Source organism: Rousettus aegyptiacus, unplaced genomic scaffold (assembly GCF_014176215.1).
Source record: "Rousettus aegyptiacus isolate mRouAeg1 unplaced genomic scaffold, mRouAeg1.p scaffold_m13_p_9, whole genome shotgun sequence".
In the NCBI taxonomy this organism is placed as follows: domain Eukaryota; kingdom Metazoa; phylum Chordata; class Mammalia; order Chiroptera; family Pteropodidae; genus Rousettus; species Rousettus aegyptiacus.
In genome coordinates, this window is record NW_023416312.1 from 18,181,900 (window position 1) to 18,198,230 (window position 16,331).

The 16,331-nt window shown below is 33.5% G+C and overlaps 1 protein-coding gene and 1 pseudogene across 8 annotated transcripts in view; both read right to left on the reverse strand.

Annotated features, from left to right (window-relative positions):
• DMD (dystrophin) overlaps positions 1–16,331 on the reverse strand; it is a 2,254,165-nt gene that overhangs the window by 1,492,185 nt on the left and 745,649 nt on the right. The gene's annotated exons all lie outside the window — the stretch shown is intronic.
• LOC118608018 lies at positions 15,620–15,738 on the reverse strand (annotated as a pseudogene).

Consider the following 16,331-nt stretch of genomic DNA (forward strand, 5'->3'; position numbering starts at 1 on the left):
AGAGTAAGTACTCAATAAATATTTAGTAAATAAATTAATCAGTGAGAATAACTTCTAAATTATGGTTATAGGAAGAAGAAACAGAATGGTATACTGCGAAATATATTCAAGTTATTTTCAAGGGTTCGAAATGGATACTTCCTTTTTTGATGTCAAGGACGAGAATCATTACGATCATTTTGGAAAATAATTTGACAGAATCTATTATGGTTTACATGCATGCTTTTTCATCTAATGACATCTCATACATAAATTCAATGCAAATACAATAACATCTGATATTACTATTTTTTTGACCTCAACAAATTAGATTGTTATCCTCTCAATATGCCTTACCCTTGTTTCTTCTTTTATTGGTGCTTTTCCCTGCTGCTATTTTACCTAGAAGGTCATTTTTCCCTTTTTCTGCCTATCAAAAACCTTCTCTAAAATGTAGCACAAATGTCATGCTCTCCAGGCATTATTTCTGTCATCCAACTGATTGCAATGCTTTTTTTCTTTCATCTCTTTCTTTGGAATACACTTAAGTCATCAACTTATATCAGAGTTATTTACAAGTCTCATTTCTCCCTGTGACTTTCATATTGTTGCCTTTTTTTTTTTTTACTTTTATTTCCCCTTCAGGGTCTGTTTAATTCCATCTCTTACCATGAACCTATTTGGTCTCTCTGGAGATTTCTTAAAGAAACAGCTACTGAATATCAGACTCTGGACTAAACCCTGGTATATAATCTACTCATGCAGGGATATATCCTTTACACCCTTCACAGAAGTTTAAAAGAAAGAGACACTCAGAAGTCTCAAAATTACACTTCGTAGAACAGAAAGAAATTCTACAATCATATCTAGTCTGAGGACTTTTAGTCTTTATTATCATCATGGATTCCTTTAAGATATTGGTAGATTTGCTTCCAAGAAAACACCCAAGATCATTTACACACACATACACAACAAAGATGATGGTTTTAAATGTGTCTGATACATAATTTCTATGTGGGATCTCAAAGTCAGATTCCACATATGACTGGAGTGACAGGGTTTATAAATGGAGTTACATAAATTGTGTGAATGGTGAGGACTGTGACAAACTGAAGTATGCCCTTTCACTATTCGGCACTAGCAGGATGAAGTCACTGCAGGATGTAGTCCCAGGGCTGCCAGATCTGCAGAGAAAGGACATTGACCCAGATTTGTAATGAAGTGTAGGCCTTATGAAACACATCTTTCAGTTTCTTCCAGACTTCACATCAGCAGTTTGTAATGTCTTCTATACTATCTCCTCACATGCCCAACCTGATCAGTTGTCCTGCAAGAGTTTGTCATTGGCTTAACCAAGCAAGAAAAATAAGACCCTAACCATCAGCCTATAATCATATTAAATAAAACACTATATAGCTGTACCATGGCTATTCATTTATTTATCATTTCCACAAATATTGATCACTGACCATGGCTAAGCACTGTTCTAGTTACTGACCCTACAGTAATGAAGCCAATGGAGAAAGTCCCAAACACAAAAAGTCCTAGTTACAGAAGCAAATGGAAGAAATTAGGCAACCAAACAAGATAATTTCAGATTATGATGACTGTGAAGAAAACAAGGAAAGCAAATGGGAGAATGACTGGGAGGGGGAATCAGGAGAGCTGCTTTAGATAGGGTAGTCTGGGAAGGATTCCTCTGAAAATGAGACCTCTCAATGAGACTGAATGGCATGAAAGAGTCAGCCATATGAAGGGAGGGAACATTCCAGCAAGTAGAAATGACAAGTGAAGAGAACTGAGGCAAGAACAAGCATTACTGTAGTGAAGTTGAGAGACGTGTATAAGGTGAGGTCAAGAAGTAGGCAGGGACCAGATCACATAGGGCTTTTTTGGCTGCATTCAATGTTTGGACTTTTTCCTAAGTGAAGAGTGGTAAATAGGGAAGACATGACCTGATTCGTGTGGTAAAAAGATAATTTCGTATAATGTGGTGAACTGAGAGATTGGTTAGGTTGTTTCTGCAATATCAGGAGGCTATGGAATATGATGGAATGTCAGCAGTGCTCCCTTTGAATAAAAGCAGCTTTTATTTTTCAATTAAAATGTAGGATAATTGACTTCAGTAAAAACATCTCTCTTGACCTTATTTTTCTTGCATTAATGGGGTCATTTATATGATATGTCAGGAGTGCCACCTCTGTACACAATGAACAGCTTTTATTTTTCAATTAAAAAGTAGCATAATTGACTTGAACTAGAAATGATCTCTTGACATTATTTCCCTTGTATTAATAGGGCCATTTATATAATGATCATGCAAATTAATCTTCTTCATTCAAAAATATTTTAAGGTAATTAATATAAGGCAATGATAATTTATATATACATTTTAAAATCTTCTTCATTTTAATATTTGACTTCCTAAATATGAGCTCAATATCTTGAATATAAAGTCTACTAGATTATTACACTGATTTAAACACATGCAAAAATGCAAAAATATTTACAATTATGTTTTAATTTGAAGCAGTGATTAAATATAATTTGCCTGTGACCTTGCAGGCCAAAATAATATATCACAATCAACTGTACATAGATTCAGAGATGAAAATAGTGTTTGTCTGCTTCAGTGGATACATATGTGAGGATGAATTTTGGCACTTGTCAGCCTATGATAAATTACTACTAGACTGATAAATCACTACAGTAATAACTGATCACACTCTAAAAAGCACTAAGGGAGAAAGGTGATGAACAACCTACACAGTAAAAAAAAATTCACAATCACAATGACGACTCTAGTTCAAAGCACAGTGATTATCTAACAACCCCCTTATTGTCAAATCTATATTTCAAGTGACTACCTTGATATCTCTCAGAATCAAATTTTACCTCAAATTGTAATTAACAAATTAAAAACAAGCAATAGTGATAAACGCATGTCTCTATTGAGTCTTTCCAAAAGCATCCCTAAATATTTCTTAGAAGAATAATCTAGGTATATTTCCAGTGTTTCCATAACATTCAGAAATCCTACCCAACATCCCTCCTCCATTCACTATTACCAAAGCAAGGAGAAATACTAAGAGTATTATGTTCCATAAGGAAAATAACAGTGGTTGTTCAATTATTTTTAAAAATGACCCAAGGTTCAAAAAATTCTAAACAATATTGAATATTGCCTGTACTTGATACTTGTACACTATGGAATTAAAAAGTTCTCAAACTAACAAATTAATACTTTAAAAATGGATAAAGTGTTTGTTACTAGTAAATTTTACAGTAAGCACTGAAAAAGATATATAATTCCTTTTGAGGGAAATTAAATATCTTTTTTTAACTAAATGGCTAAAAATCTCATAAATGTATTAGAAGATAATCTGTACTCATGTTGACAATAAATATCCAATTGACAAGCAAAAACAACTGTTTTATTATACAGTCACAATTTGAAACTCCTTCCTCCAACATGTATAAATGCAAACATTTTCTCAAACTTTACATGGAAACTTATAGATTTTTTTTTAACATGGTAAAACACCCATAACATAAAATTTATCATTTTAACCAATTTTAAGTGTATAATTCAGTGGCATTAAGTACATTCACATTGTCATTCAACCATTACTTCCATCCATCTCCAGAAATTTTCATCTTCTTAAACTGAAACTCTGTACCTATAAAACAATAATTCCCCACTTTTTTCTCTCCCAGCCCCTGGAAATCACTATTATTCTATTTTCTGTCTCTCTGGATGCAACTATTTTAAGCAACTTAAATAAGGAATCATACAATATCTGTCCTTTTGTGTTTGGCTTACTTCACTTAGCACAACGCCTTCAAACTTCATCAATGTTGCAGCTTATGTCAGGATTTCATTCCTTTTTAAGGCTGAATAATATTCCATTGTATGTATAGACTGCATTTTTTTTTTTTATCCATTCATCTGCCAACGGACATTTGCATTGTTTCTGTCTTCTGCTATTGCGAATGATGCCGCTATGAACATGAGTGTATACACATCTGTTGGAGTTCCCTCTTTCGATTCTTTTGGGTATATACTAAGTAGTAGAATTGCTGGATCAGATGGCAATTCTATGTTTAATATGTTGAGGAACTGCTATGCTGTTTTCCACAGAGGCTGTGCCATCTTACATTCACAACAGCGATGCACAAGGGTTCCAATTTATCCACATCCTCGCCAACACTTAATGTCTTTCTTTTTTAATAATAGCTATACTAAGGGTGTGAAGTATAATGTAAGATCTAACTTCATTCTTTTGCATGTAGATATCAGGTTTTCCCAACACCATTTGTTGAACAGTGTCATATCTTCATCGAATGATCTTGGAAGCCTTGTTGAAAATTACTTGACCATATATACTAGAGTTTATTTCTGAACTGTCTATATTTATATGTCTGTCTTTGTCAGTATCACACTGTTTGATTATTGTGGTTTGTAGTAAGTTTTGAAATCAGATAAGTATGATTTCTCCAGCTTTGTTTTTTTCAAGATTGTTTGGGCTATTCTGGACCCTTTGAGATTTCTGTGTTTCTGCAAAAAAAAATGTCATTTGGATTTTCATAAGAATCACATTACATCTACAAATCACTTTGAGTAGTATTGACATCTTAACAATATTAAGTTAATATAAATTTTCTAATTCATGAACACAGGGTGTCTATGTCTTCTTTAATTTCTTTCAGTAATGTTTTACAATTTTCATGCACACAAATATTTTATTTTCTTGCTTAATTTCTAAATATTTGATTCTTTTTGATACCACTTTTTTAATTAAAATTGTTGGGGTGACATTGGCTAATAAAATCAAATAATTTTCAAGTGTTCAATACATATGTCATATGTATATTACATTGTATGCTCACCATGAAACTAGACTGCTATCTATCACCACACACCAAAAATAACTCAAAAGGATCAAGGACCTGGATATAAGATCTATAAAACAATAAACTGCACAGTGGAAAACAAAGATACTAAACTCATGGACCTTGGATTTAGAAAAGATTTTTTTTTTTACTTCAAAGGCAAGGGAAGTAAAAACAAAAATAAATGAATGGGCCAATATCAAACTAAAAAGCCTCTGCACAGCAAAAGAAATTATCAACAAGCCAGAGGCAACCATCCCAATGGGAGAAAATATGGGCAAACAATGCCTGTGATAAGGGCTTAATATCCAAAGTATATAAATAACTTTTGATGTCATTTTAAATTTTTTTCTTCATTTCTCTTCTGGATTGCCTATTGTTAGTGTATAGAAACGTAATTTAGTTTTACACATTGATTTTATATCCTGCAACTTTGCTAAATTTGCTATCATTTCTAACAGGTTTTTTGGTGGAATTTTTAGGATTATTTAAATCTAAGATTATGTCATCTGGGTAGATTACAGTATTTTTTAATACATTCTTTAAATGGTGATTTTCCTGAAGATAATTTGAAATGCTAGTTAAGAAGCATATAAAAGTTTGAATTCTCTAAAGTCTTCAGATTGAATTCTCTCAAGTTCAACAGTTATTTCTCTGGCTCGCTCAATTAGAGCTATCCACTGCCACATTAATACATATCATTAAACAAAACTACTCTATATTATAGGCATAGTAATATGATTAAATTCACCTGGCTCCCAACCAAAAGCAACAGCACTAACATTAAAATAAAATATCTTCATCATGAATTAGTAATGTCACATTAATGGAAGGAAAAGACATTTAGAAAGTTTTTGGTGCATGCACTTGCATACTTAGATTTCTCTTCCAAAAAAAAAAGTAACCATTGAAAGGGAACCCTAATGTACAATTTAGAAAAGAGATGTAGAAAACAAGTAAAATTTCCAACTTATAGCCAGTTGGCACAAGATTGTTCCATGCTATCTGTTTTGTTATATTTTCTTTATATACTTCATTTTATGAATTTAATTCTTCACAAAAAAAAAAAAAAAAAAAACAGGATGACTCTCCATGTTATGGAGGATCATATTCTCCAAACTTTGGCTGATCAAAACACTTAGTTTCTTTTGATTCTAAATTCTATTGAGTGTCATTAGACATACTTTTTTTTTTCTAGGCTCATATTCTCAATTCTGATGCTCACATTCAATGTGGACTATCAGACTATTTCTCATCCCTGATTTTTAAGAGGCAGTCTGATGTAGTATAGCCAGAAAAGTTTGCAGCAAGCTGGGTTTAATTCCACATGGTGTTTAATCAGGAACAAAATATCTAATCACTTGGAACCCAAGTTTTCTCATATGGAATATGAAGCTAACACTATTTTACCAGTAGAATTTTTGTGAGGATTATAATAAGCATTTTATAATGTATTATTACAAATATGAGTTGTTATTGTCACAGGAAGCAATGCTACTTAAAAACAAATTAATTCAGACACATATATGTACATAATTGACACATATATGTACATATATACACATATTATAAGTTATATAAAAATATGATGCTTACAGACACATACAAAAAACTATGTGTCTGTCTTTCTGTGTATGTTTTGGGGTGATTGCAAAATGTCATGTTAAAGAATGTGTTATTTTATGCATGTTTAAATATTGACAAAGGTATAAATATACTGTTATTTGAGTGTCTCATAAGAATTACATAAAAATAATTGTATTCCTTTTTTAACTATGAACTAACAACTTATTAAATATAATATTACAATCAAATTTACATAATGATGTTTAAATAAAACTAAGAAAGTCAATGCATTATAATAGAATGTCTTTTGATGATACTATATTAATTATATTTATAGCAAATGAAAGAAAAAAGATGAATGAAATTTTAAAGATGAATATTCTATCTTGTAAATACTTCCTACTATGGCAGACACTCAGAAAATTTGTTGATTCTGCCTTTAGAATTTTGGGAATAGAACTATTTATTCCTGGAACTGTTTGGGGAGGAATCTCAATATCGTGACAGTGAGAAAAAAAAACTGATTAAAACTGCTATATATTTTTTATCTGATCTTTGCTCAGTCTTGGACTGCATAAAGTTTTATGCCAAATTGTCACCAAGACAAGTATTTGGTCTCTCTGGCTCAAACTGAACATTTGTCAGCAAAATATGATTGTTAGCATTTAATTTCCTATTCATATGTTGTGAAACAAATCAGCATGGTTATCACAATATTTTTTTAAATCAACAAAATTCACAAGATTTTATCATATTTTGTACTTATTGTGTATTAAGGCTCCATGAAATTTCCTGACTTTGATTCATTTTTGGAATTACGACCACATTTTACCATACTTTTCTTAATGTAGAATTGACTTTGGCACATATTTTCCTCTTATTTATTCAGGTAATTAAGCCTTATCTCCTATTTATAAGACCAATAGATAGTTTTACCTTTTAAGCTGGTAGTCCATTAACTATGTCAGAAACAGGTAATCAGACAAAGCAAATGCTCTCTCTATGTTATAGTGTAGGGAACTCTCACTTAGAAGCAGCTTCTCAGCAAGGCACCACATTTTACTTGTATTTAGGTGTGGCCATGTGCCTGTTTTCTCCATTGGAAAGTGAAAGGGGCTGATGTGCATCACTTATTACAACAAAGCTTTTAAGAAACTACTGTGGCTTTTCTAGCCTCTCTTCTACTCCTCACTGGCTAGATGCAAAAGAATGATGACACGGCCCTTGGAAAAGGTGCAATCACAGTAAGAGGAGATACATTTCTGAACTGTCCCTGGACAAATATTAGTCACCAACAAGGAACACCTGCATAGGACTTATACCTGGGCAACATATAAACTATTTTTTTAATCCACTAATATATCCCCACATGTGTTTACATGTTACAGCAACCGTGTTACCCTAGCTAATGCAGTAACAAGAGATTGCGCTTTACCTGTTGGTTTAAGTCAATTAAATTTGGTTGCATCAGGTCATCCAGGATAAAGCATGTCTTTTGGGAGTGATAGAGTGGACAAATAGTTTAACAGTTTGTGTCACCTCAAAGTCTGTGTAACTACAGAATGCTAGCCAAGTAATATATTTTAGTTTTACTAAAAAAGTGAAAAAATATTACTCTCCAGTCAAAACTAGAAAATAAATTACAAGTTTTATGATAAATGTGTCACTTTATATTTGAAATATAAGCCAGTTTCAAGGAAAGGTCATCTTTAGAGCCTAGGACTACGGAAAACTGAAAAAAAGTAGTTGAACACACAGTCATTACCAATAAACTCTTAGTACAAACTATGTAGAACTACTAAGCCAATTGACTTTTCCGGTATACAAAAATGGAGTAAATCTTTTTTGTGGTTCAGGAACATGTGTTCCCAAGTTTGGTGTAAGCGGAGGGTAGCTTGATCATGAGTACAGAACACATTTTGGAAACCCATAAAGGCTAGGCATAGAAAGCTAGATTTTATTTAGTAGGAAAATGGGATTTTATGAGCAGAAGAATGACAAGCTCAGATCTGTCATTTTCAAACATGAATTATGGTATTATATAGGTAATGGCCTAAAGCAGAAAAAGATTAGAGACTGAGAGACTAACTAATATGCTACTGAAATGGTCCAGGCAGCAATTTTTATGGGTCATCTGGCAGAGAGTGTAGAATTTAAAGCCACTCCGCTAGAATTGTAATTTGAAATTAGAAACTTTATATTTACAATGATCTAATACTCATAAATTAATATCGAAAGTATAATAAGCTTAGGTGTAAAAAGATTTACTTCTTAAAATTCACTTTTTCTACTTGATGATCAATTAATGTATTATTTTTATTTTTTCTAACCTAAATGTATTCAAGGTAGCTAACTTCTAAAGCAATATAAAGATATTAATTGCATAATGAATTGCATGAAATTGAATGTATTTGTACAATACAAAATAATTATTTGAGAAAATACACTAACATTAATTAATTAATTAATTAATTTCCTTGTTCATTAAATATTTATTGAGTTTCTACTATTTTAGGCCTTTGAGTAAATATCACAATAAAAAAAGTACAAAGTTCTTGCCTTATAAAGCTGAAATTCAGGGACTATAAGTCAAAATAAGGATAGACAAATAAATCTGGGTCATGGTAAATGCTATAAAGAAAAACAGAACAGGCTAAAAAGACAGAATGAAAGGGATGTAGTAGTTGGTTCAGTTGTAAAGAAGATTTACAGGAAAGGCCTTTCAACAAAAATGACATTTAAAAATAAAGTTGAATGAAATGAAATGAGTTACTGAGTTTTGTGATGACTCTCTGGAGAAAAATCATTTTCGTATTAAAGGATCAGCAAGTGCAAAGGCCCTGAGGCAAGACCTCACCTCACACTTGGCTCCCAATGAGGCTGGATCTGAATATGACATGAACTCTTGGAGAGCATGTCATTAACTCATGCAATATTCATTTTAATTATAAATCACTTTAATATGAATTGAATTAGCTTTATCTCCACTGAAACATTTTCAGAGACAACAAATCATTTGGCTTACATCTAAGCACTCTTTGGAGGGATTCATATTCCTGTAAATGTGAAGCCTATTGAAATGGAGATTGGGGCCGTTTTCATTTTGTGATTGTGCCAGCTTTAGAAAGACTAAAACAGATTAGGTAAATGACAGTTTGTCACACATAAGGTTCCACTACTAAAGATAGAAAAAAAATCCACTACAAATCTACCAATCTAACTAGAGTTCTAAACTTTCTAGCTAATGATACCATATCACCTCATCTATAAAGACTTCCCCAAATTTCATTCTCCATCACAGGCACACAAGAACTCTCTCTCTCTCACACACACACACACACACACACACGTGTGCACACACACATAAACCGCCTACTCCTTTTGTGTTCCCACACAGCTTTGCTCATATTACCATTATATTGATGGGTACAGTTCTATCTTCCCAATATTTTCAAAATGTCTGGCTCCTAAAAGATGGATAATAACAGTTTGTTGAATGGAATCAAATAACATTCTCTGTGATGATCCTACAATCTATATGAGTTTTCGGTATTACATTTGCTATCTCAGTGGTTGACTATTTTAGCTCCAGGGAGAGAGGGAGAGAGAGAGAGAGAGAGAGAGAGAGAGAGAGAGAGAGAGAGAGAGAAATCTAAGCAACATGCTCATATTAAATGCACTAGTTGATCAGGAATAAGAGGCTTTCATTTCATCTTGATACATTATTCTTAAGGATTAGGCCAAGATCTAAATATAGCTTAGATGTTAAATAAAACAATTCCAAGTCTAAAGGATAAGGGAACACCAATGTATTTATCTAAAGCCCTAGCAGGCCCTAACTAAGCCAGTAATTCTCTGATACTCCCACTAATTATATCATACCCAGTGGTGGGGTTAGTAGGAGGGGAAAAAAGCCTGAAACTGGCCTAGTAGAAGACAGAGTTAGAAGACAGGAATAGAAGAGTGGGTTGTCAGAGTCTAAATTATGAGGGCATTGGTTGGCTTGGCCACTAATTTGCTATAGTAAATCACCAGCTCTTCCCTAAAGGAGATACTGCTGTGGAAGTTTCCAGTTCCTCCTTGAGGTCGTTTAAATAGGTCTTTGCTCCACTCTTTAATGCCATTATTAATTGATAGTATATTCTACTAAATGCACTCCCTATATCCCACAAGATAGAATTCCTTTTTATGGCCTTTTGGCTCAACTACTAATTTAATATAAGTCATTAATAATAGAAATAAATTATACATCTCCATTTCCTAAACTTTTCTCCCCGCTTTTACAAGGGGGAAACAGCAATTTAATTAAAAAAAATAGAAACGTCATTTTAAAACTCAGTAATAGCATGAATAATAATAGCTAGCCTTTATTGTCATACTATTGTAAGCATTTCACATACATTAACCTATTTACTATTACTGACCACACTACACAAATGAGGAAACTGAGGCACAAATTGGTTACATAAATTGTTCAAGGTCACACAGCTGGCAAGCATCAGAGCCAGGATTCATAGAAAGATACTTCATCTTTGGAGCCTATGCTCTTGACTCCTTCATGTAGAGTGCTACTGCAGTAGGTATTTAAAATGGACAGGATTTGTAAGATCAGGAGATTTTCTCACTGTTTGTGAACTAACTTATCACTCTCTAACCCATCTCTGTATCCTAAAGAGTTCATAGAAAATGATCTAAGAACTGAGACCCAATAGAGTCCTCTATGTCAAGCAGAACTGGGCCCTAGATTAATTCCAGTGACCATCTTAGGAAGGGAAACCCCACACTTGCAACACAGCTTAGCTGTTCAAGCTCCAACAGCTTCACCACAATTTGTCCAGACCCATAAGTTCCAAGATGATACTACAGACTGTCACAGCAATTCATATAGTTAACCAAGTCTGACCAATTTCTGTCTGTCCATACCAATCTTAGAAGCAACCAGAGCGGTCTGTAAATTCTCTAAGCACCCTTCCCTGGTGTTCCTTTCTTTAGAGGCTATGAAGATTCCTTGAAGGTGGTTGTCTCCCCTACTCAATAGGTGTAACGAGCTCAGCTCTGAGTGACTGTCACATTTCCCTGGAGGATTTAGTGGATGTCTGTCTCTACAGTATTCATTCATAAACTGACTGAAACTAAAACTAGAACTGACTGAAAGTTTAAAATTTGTACTCAGAGAGATAAATGTCCTATTATTAGATGGAGTCCATTTTCTTTCATCTTCTTGAACTCCTCATGAGAAGCATTTATTAGTTTTTGATGCTTTATTTTCTGAATAACTTGACTTTTAAAAAGTCTATATCTGGTCCATTCCCACAATCTATTCATCTATATCTTCCTATCTGACCTATATTTCTATTTATAATTTAATTCCACCTTAATAACCTCTCTGGGTTTCAGTTTACACTTGCAATGTGCAATATTTTGATATCTGGCCCATCCTGGAACACAGGAAATACATCATTATCAATGGAAAAACACATGAAATGGCTAGGACTATGGAATGTCAACTTAGGATGAAGTGGCCGCAAGAAAGAGATAGGTGAAAATTAAGAATATATGAAATTCCTTAATAGAAGAAATGGCTTGCTAACAGGCGAGGGTTCCAGGATTGTGACAAAAAATAGTTATCTATTTCATTTTGCTAAAATAAATTATGTAAATACTTTTAATAATGTAATCAACATTTATTGAGTACCCACTAACATGTCATGGGACAAAGACCTGAGGGAAAGAGAACAATGCATAAGAAACAACTGTTCCTTTAAAATTGTTAAGTCCACAGCAAATTACACTAAAACAGTAATTCCAAGCACATTGTAAATTAATCTGGATTTATTCTTTCAGAGTTCTTTGAGGTAATGTACTGATTAATGTAGGATAAAGTGTTTCAAGTACAATGAGAAATTGTTCCCCAAGCTTTCCTATTTATGAAACCTCAAAGCTAAACCATCTTCTGAAATGCTTAATTATCTAAACAAAGTAAATCAACTCATCCAACCAAAAATATGCTTGTGCATGAAGTTGATGTTTTAGAGTTATAAAAAGTCAAACAACAGTACTATGAAATTAGAACACATTATATTGCACTTTATTCACTGATAAAGTAAATGCAGCTAAGTGGGTCATAAAAATATATATCCAGTTTTATAGGGCATGAGGAATATATAGTGGCATAAATTTCAGATTTTATTTTTACAATAATTAAAAGTAAGCAAGGAGCCCCACAATTATCTGAGTAATTAGACTTTCTCAATTAAAAAATGAATGATAATAAGATTAGCTAGATTTCTAGGTCAGTTTAATTTTCATCATTATTGATTTATTTAGGTCAGCATCTTACAGCCAGGACTATGGACTAGACAGAGAATTCTTAGTTGTTATGTTTGATTTTTTTTTTTTGGGGGGGTGATGGAGTGAGAAAATCCTACCAAGCTGGGGAATTAATGGGAGGGTACATTTAAAATAATTAGTACAGTGACTAATGTGTTGTAAACACTTAATGGATATTAACAATAATTATTTTATCAAAGCACTCTTTAAGAAAGCATAGAATCTCAGATAACTTACCCTCAAAAAAGAGGAATCTTTAAGATTGGTCATGGTAAGAATTCAATATTGTTTTTCATGTTTTCTTATTCTTCTTGTTAATCTTATGATTTTTTCATTCATTTAGGGGAAATGACATTTCCAGTCAGATAGGGAGAGTACAATAAGTAAAAATAAGAACTCTGAATTTGGGACTTTAGCAAAAACAATTCTCTAAAAGAAATAAAGATTATTTTAAACTCTTGGATAGATTATTTGTTTTCATTGGGCAAAATTTTACATTTCTGATAGCCATTTGGATATGAAAAGCACAGACTTTTTTGCAAAGGAGAAATTTCAGATGTTTTCTCAAAGAGTCAAAATGATTTGCATACTCATGCAAAGGTTTATCATAAGAATGGGAGCAGTAACTTTCTGCAGGTCAGCTTTATTTTAGAAAGCCTTCCTTTTTTTCCAGTATGGAATCAGATATCTTTATGCCCTGTGCATGTTGCTCAATGTTGACTGTTTACGGGATTGTGTGTGTGTGTGCGCACGTGCGCACGCACAGGTACATAGTTATAGACACATGTATGTGTACAGACCTGTAAGCATACAAGAAGTGATCACAGTGAGAATTGTAACAAGATATTCATCCGGTCATTACTGGGAAAGAGACTGTGGATAAGAACTGAGCTTATGCAGTTCAACATAGACATGGCAGTTGATACTGTTAATAGAAACTGAATAATCCAGTATAAATGGGATATACTGACTATATTGCAAGTCAATGTAATTGTCATTTGATACTGCCAGCTCAGAGGTGCAGAATACTTTCCCCTGAAAGGAACGGAATTTTCTATTGTCAATTATTGTTCAAAATAGCAGGTTCTGGCAAAAGAAATAAGGATTTCAGTCTAGGATGAGAAGAGAAGTTTCTATCCTGGGGTCCCTCTTCTGACTTAAGTCCTGCAGATACGAGCCCTAGGGTATTACTGCCATTGAGAGGAGTTCAGCTGGCCCCCAAAGCTAAACAGGTAATAACAATAGAGCAGGTAAACCAAGATTTGGACAGCAGAAAATCCTATGGAGGCCGTGTTAATTTTTAATTGTTGCTATAACAAATCCCCCAAAACTTAGTAGATTAAAACAACACAAATTTATCATCTTACAGTTACGTAGGTCAGTCTGACATGGGTCTCATTAGGCTAAAGTCCAGTGTCAGCAGGGCTGTGTTCCTCTCTGGAGGCTCTTGGTGGAGAATCCACTGCATTTTTGAGCTTTTAGAGACTCTCTGTATACCTTGGCTCACAGTTCTCCTCCTCAGTCCCCAAACTAGCTTAAAAATAGGGAGGAACATCAACTAAAAATTTTAATATATGGGTAAAGAAAACCTGAACCATTCCTGAGAGAAATAAAATTAGATGTGTTTGTTCTGTTTTCTCTTTATCGCACAAAAATACAGTATTCTCCTCAGAGGAAAGCAAGATACCCTCATTAATATCTCAGTACTAACAGCATTTACGTGGGCTTCCAGATTAGAAAGTTATTACTGTTGTTTGCCTAATCTTGATTTTATTTAAATATTAAATAGTAACATGGTAATAAAAAATAATTTTGAATCTATTTTAATGAAAATTATGAAAATGGCCATTTTCTAAAGTAAGTAAAATTTAAGACAGATAATTTAACAGATTGTGTATTCCATGAACAGTTATTAATGAGAATTCTTTCTTTTCTCATACATGTATTAGATATTACAATTAGAAACCACTAGAGTATCAAAGAAAAAAAAGCTGACCTCAAATGCAATGTGTATATGAAATAACATAAGGATGCATTTAAAAGAAGGCTAAGAATGGTTTGAACATTTATCTAGAAATTCAGAAGCATGCTATCCTGGCATTGGTTAAACTAACAAAATGCATAATCTTTCTGAGGCTCAGTTTATTCAGCTGTGAAATGCAGAGTGAAAGAAAAGCATTCCAGACAGTGGGACAGCAAGCGCTAAGGCCCTGAGTGGTATAATATCACACTGGATGCTATATATAAAAGGGACTGGAGTTAAAGCCAGAATGGATGTAGGGCCAACGATTAGCAAGCTCTTCCTCTGGTCAAAGAAAGAGATGAGAATGACTTGAACTACAGTGGTGGCTATAAAGGTGGTGAAGTATCAGAGTCTCAGTAATATATTCTGAAAGGATAAACCACAAGGCATCATGATGGATTGAAATTTAGGGATGACAGGGATTGGGGAATCAAGGATGATTTGCAGGTTTCACTTTAAGTAACTGAGTGACTAGATGACGGCACCACTTACTGGTCTAGGGAAAACTGGAAGAAGCTATCTCCATGAAGATATTTATTCAAATGGTTATTTTTCTGAGGAACATAAGATACAGAATACTTCATTAGAATTTCAGATATGGTTTACATAAAATTACATTTGAAACAGCATTTAATGTGGAGGCAATAAATTGATGACATACTTTATGGCAAATAGTTCTAATCCTTCATTTTATCCATGGTTTTTTTGTTTGTGTGTGTGGGGGGTTGTTTGTGGTTTTTTTGTTTTTTTTTTGTTTTTGTTTTTGGTGAAGCAACCCTTGGTTACAAGGACCTTGTCAGCTTACAATCCCTTATTTTTTATTTTTTACTCCTATAGCACCTGGTCCTCCTGGGCAGTCTCCCATCTAAGTACTAACCAAGCCCGACCCTGCTTAGGTTCAGAGATCAGACAGGATTGGGCTTGTTCAGAGTGGCATGGCCATAGACTTATCCATGTTTAAAACTATTTAAATGACCAATCTAAAGTGACTTAAAAGATTGACCTATTATTACAAAAATTCTTGATCCATGCATTTAACGTCAATTCAGACATGGTTGATTCATGGGAGAAAAAGGAACACCCTGAACTCAACCATGTGTTTAGAGGACAAATTCAATCATCTTTTAAATAGTCCCAGGATGATCTCAGTCATTAAAAAGCAGAAGGCTAATAAAACAAGTCTTCCTACTAAATCAGTTTCTGAGTTTTATAAGTAAATGTCCTCCCTTATATATTTTATTGGCAATATATGTTTTCTTTATAGAGAATTGACCTTTCTATAGCTCTCAAAAAGGTTAAGAATGCAAGGTGTAATATAGGCCCATTTCTCTTGTAAATGTTGACTTAAAATAGTTTACAGACCTTTTTCTCATGTTAGAGGTGATTGATTGCACTGGGTTTAACATTTAAAAATGTGCTGCTCAAACTTGTATGTCTGTGTGTGTGTGTGTGTGTGTGTGTGTGTACGACGTGTAGATTTATAACGACTTTTGTTCAAGTTAGCTTATGCATCAGTCCTAATGAACAGCTTTAAACGTGA